Below are 5,019 nucleotides of genomic sequence, written 5' to 3'. Positions count from 1 at the left end.
ACAGGAATATTTCTAATTTGTGGAGACAGGGCGTGGAATGGTGTACCAGCTAAACCACAGGGCGGACCCTGTTATTTGGGAAAATTGTCATTGTTCCACCCTAATGTGTCCTTACTAATGCAACTGAGTCAAAATTCAAACAGGAAGAGACATAGCATACATGACTTGGACTGCAGCCAGATAGGAGATCCACAGTTTTGGGGTACATTCAGACAAGTAGTAGTTTCAACTCTTTTGCCAGGAGGATCTGCCAATAAGGCTATGAATTTAGCAAAGCAATTAGGGTGCTGGGCAAAAAATGAGCTGAACAAGACATCCCAAATTCTAGACATGCTAACTGCAGATGTGCAGAGTGTTAACCATGCAATTTTGCAAAATAGAGCTGCTGTAGATTTTTTGCTCTTAGCACAAGGACATGGATGTAAAGAATTTGAGGGAATGTGTTGTATGAATCTGTCTGATCATTCGGTGTCTATTCACACTAAGATAAAAGAATTGCAACAAGGACTTCACAATCTCAAGGAAGAAGAAGGTTTAGGAATTGACGAGTGGCTTAAAAACTTAGGACTTGGGCCATGGCTGAGAAACCTTGTGATCTACGCTATAGGACTACTGGGTGTAGTTTTACTGTTTTTGCTTATTTTGCCTTGTGTCTTTAATTGTATTCAAAACATGGTCAGCCATATGATAGCAAAAATGCAGACTAGTTTTCTTGCTCAAGAAGAAAATGGGGGAAATGTGGAGGATTTTATTAATGAGTGGTTAGCAGAGAAAGGCCATATTGACATAAGGCCGCATACTGACATAATGCCTCTGGTTAAGCTCAAAAGGGAGGTCAGCAGTCTCTGATTCAGTGACTGCTGACAGGCAAGAATGCCGGATGACCTTGCTGCAACATGAGGAAAGGGAGGTGAGATTAGTTCCGAATATCTGCAGAAAGTATCAAAAGTATAACCATAAGAATGCAGAAGTAGGTGTAGTTGCTGATATGTAACTAACCAATCCTGAGCTCAACTTTTGCAATATGTATGAAGCTTATTAAGAACTGTATTTAACCCGCCATATTCGATCAATAAATTGGACTTGGATGAACCAATTGGTGTCTGGGTCTCCTTCCTCCGACAGTAGTTAATAAACAACATGGTTACAAAGGTTTCTTTTTAGTTGTACCGAGAGGGGGAATTGTGGGAATCCTTCAAATCAGAGGGTTTTGGGAAAGCTGCAAAAGGCAGGCCTCAGAGACAACAGAACTGCAATTAAGCTAAGCAGCAGCCATAAGATTTGTCAGCAGAAAACTTATATAAGAAGTAGAAAAGTAAGGACAAATTGAACAATGGTCTGTGTATTAATACTTGGCTAGAATGACTCCCTAAGCTTCAAAAAAATATCTCTAGCAAGATATTAGGAACTTCTAAGCTTAATAATGGAGCTCGGTGCATTGTGTTTTAAGGTTTACAAGCAGGTTTTGTATTCAAAATAAGCAAGCAGTGTTTTAACCAAAGGTACGTGTGCTTATAGTGGTTGGGTAGAACTACTGTCAATATGCTTCTGCTTTGTGTGATTGGTCAAAAAACTTTTCAAGTAAGTTGTATCATTAAGTCCATTGCCCACTGCCAGAGATGTGAGCTGCTGGCATCTTCCCATTGTCATAACCATGGAATGAGACTGATGCTGGAAAACAAACAGCTCGAGGCGTGGTCCTCAGCAGCCCCGTTGTGATCGTGATTTTTACACATACCCCCTGCCGGCAATAGTATATAGGTGTTAAATTACAGATATGATAAATTAATATGTATTATTTCATTCATTTTGATATCTTTTCATTCCATATAGATTTTTATCTTTTCATATAGATTTGTTTTCTTCCTCCAGCTTGGGAGTGTGATGATTTACAACAGTTCAAAACCTTCTGCCCACAGAGCAGTCAGCCTCTGGGTGTGTGCATGCACACCCACCCACTGTGCTTCCTCTTCTCAGCATCTCAGGGCTGCTGTTTGCACAGATTTGGGATAAATTTAACTCGACAGAGCCACGAGTGGGGTGTCCAGCTTGTCATGAACACTCATGTGGCAACGAACAACACGGAGCTCTCAAACCACATTATTACAGGTCGTTTCATTCCTGCTGGGCACTGCGGAACTCTTAAAAGACACAGAAAAGGGGTGGAAAACATTGGCATCATGCTACTGCTGGTATCCTCCTGGAGGAAAATCTGTTGGGTTTCTTAAGGTGGTAGCTTTCCAAAACCTAGGAAAACTGCTGAGCACTGGTAGCCCAATTGTGAATGGTTTTCTTGACTTGGCAAAGCTGGGGTGTTAACAATGGACTCCGTCCTTGGTTCAAATCACCTGCCCTCACCTGCAGACAAAAGTACTATCACCACCACCAGCAGCAGCTACATCAGTCAATTTTCTCAAAAAGCTGTGTTAAACTTGGGAGAGGAAAGGAAAACACATCAGACACTGTGGATTATTGACGAGACTCTGAGGAACAGTTCCAAAGCAAAGGGCAGCAGCTTCTCTCTGGGGCACTCCTTGTGCCCCAAGGCAGCCGGGCTGCCCTGGCTGCCCAGGACCCTGCGCCCCGCGGGCTCTGCAGAGCTGCACAGCAGGGAGGCAGCTTCGGGCACCTCAGCCCCTGGGCAGGAGGGGCTGCTTGCTCTGCAGGGCTGCCTGTGGGCAAAAGCAGGGTGCTGGCCTTCTGCTCTTGGCCCCAGCCTGGCCTTGCAGGGCTAATCCTGTTCCCTGTCTCAAATGTGCTAATGATAGACCTGGTTGTTTGCAGCTCTGCACAGGTGTGATTTGCACCACAAAATACTGAAGGACCAAGGCCTGAACAACAGACCCTGACTGAAGCCTCAACAACAGGACCTGAGCCAAAGCTGCCCTCTAGATGACCTTCCCAACCCAATGTTCTATGTACCTGCTCCTTAACCAAGTGTTATTATCAAAAGGATTGTTGCATGCATTCACTGGTGAAACATGTCTTCACCTTTCTGCATGAGGAAAATGGACAAGGCCACACCTGGCCTTGGTTCCTCCTTGAGCCCTGGGCAGGCTCGGGGAGAAAACCAAGAGGAGAATGACACCAGCTGTGCCCCCAGCAGAAGCTCTGGCACATTGCTCGTCCAGCACTGTCGGAGCCGGGCTACTCTCACAGCGCTCTTGGGAGCCTCGTGGCCGCCAAAGGTGGAGGCACCGCAGGATTTCCCGGTTCCCGGCCGTGGCTCTGCAGGGCTGGGCTGGGACAGCTTCCCCCAGCTGATGTGCAGCTCTGGATAAAGGGGAAACCATTGGGCTACCTGGTGATGGATCTTCCTTAATCACCAGAGGCACCCTTTTGTAATAATGCTGAGGTGCATTGCTCAGCTTATCCTTTCCTGACTCTTTTTTACACTTTGGCATTACAGTAAATCACACTGTTCGTTCAGCTGGTGTGTCTACATCTCTGACCCTCTCACCCATCAAAACAAACACACAGCCAGTTGAGCACGAGACCTGCCTCTCTGCCAGCCCATCTCTTGTCAAACACCCCTGGTGGCCATCTCCACAAATGAAATTCCCACTTTGCAACTTCCTTTGCTGCCGGCAGGAGAGAAAAAGAGCCATTCCCAGTTCTGGACACCTCCAGAAACCAGCTGCTTTCAGCAGTCACAACCCTGAAATATCAACCTCCTTCCTTAACCTGCCATTGGGAGCTCCGACCAAGAGGCCTTTTGTCCAAGGATACCCACAGAAGACCTGGAGAAGGGAGCAGTTTGAAACACAACTGCTTCAGAGTTTAAACCTGCCTTTATCAAATGAGCACACACCAATCTGTCCCAAAGGGAAAGCAGGCAGGAAAGAGAAGCTCCTTTCCCACAACAGCAAACTCTGTGCTTCCTTCTGTTCCAGCTGGAGAGTGGAGGCCATGGGCTGCACCTCACTTTGGGAAGGAGCCCTGGGAATTGGCCTGGTCTGGGAGGGCAGCAAAAGGAATTCCCCAAAAAGTAGGAAAAGATTCTCTTGAAGGAATAGATGATGACAACATTTCTGCAGAAAAGCAAAAAAAGAATAATTGAAGCATTTCAAGAAGTGCCCAGACTGAAATTTGTTTGCCAATATGACAACCCCAAAGTCTCGGTGGTGTGTCAGCAAGCTCAGGAATGAACCTGCAAGGCTTGGATAAACATCATTGGTGTCCGCCCCCCAGAGCACAAGCAGCTCCCCAACAACACTTCAAGACTAAGGGACAAAGCTTCCCCCTTCAGCTCTCAAAAGCAGCTCTAGGGAGTCTCTCCCCACTGCAAGATCTCCTTTGTCAGTCTACAGTGACAAGAGTTGGCTGCAGGAGACATTTGCATGGGAACTCTCCCCAGACTGAGGGGAAGAAAAAGAAGAGGTGATTCCTGAGGAAAGAAAAAGGCAACGCTGCTTGGGAAGACACCAGTGTGAGTTTGCTACAACTATAGGCCCGAAATCCCCTGAAGAAAGCACCATCCATCCATGGGGCAGCACTTTGGCTTTGATATCAATGCTGACAAAATTGCTTCCCATTCCTGCTGCCGTAGCTGACTCCAATTCATGAGCAATGTGCCAACTCTGCCAAAGACAGGCAGACATGGTGAGATAAAACCAGCTAGTCTGCTGAAAAGGAGTCCAAATTCATGTTTTCTAACTCCCCCTTTTCATCCTTTCCGCAGCCAAGACAGAGCAATGTCCTTCCTCTCTGTCCCCGATGGTTACCCAGGCATGGGATGCAGCGTGGGGACAGAGCCTGTCCCTGCTCCCAGTGCCCTGCCCTGCCCTTCCGTGCCTGCCTTGCCCTTCCCTGTCCTGCGGGATCCTGCTGTGCTGTGCTGTGCCGAGCCGAGCCCGGCCAGTGGTCACGCATTTCGGGAATGACCCTCCCCTGTGCCGCCCGCCGGCATAATGAACACACCACTTTGTAACTTTGACTAGTTAGAGAGTCTTTGTCCCTGATTTTCAGTTTTAACAATTCAGGGAGCTTTTGTTTTCCCTGACAGTACAGTTGCTGCCA

The sequence above is a fragment of the Melozone crissalis genome, unplaced genomic scaffold (assembly GCF_028551555.1).
Source record: "Melozone crissalis strain CALT ecotype California unplaced genomic scaffold, PUWL_Pcris_2 ptg000192l_1, whole genome shotgun sequence".
Classification (NCBI taxonomy): domain Eukaryota; kingdom Metazoa; phylum Chordata; class Aves; order Passeriformes; family Passerellidae; genus Melozone; species Melozone crissalis.
The sequence above is the reverse complement of the archived record's forward strand: the minus strand, read 5'-3'. Positions refer to the sequence as shown.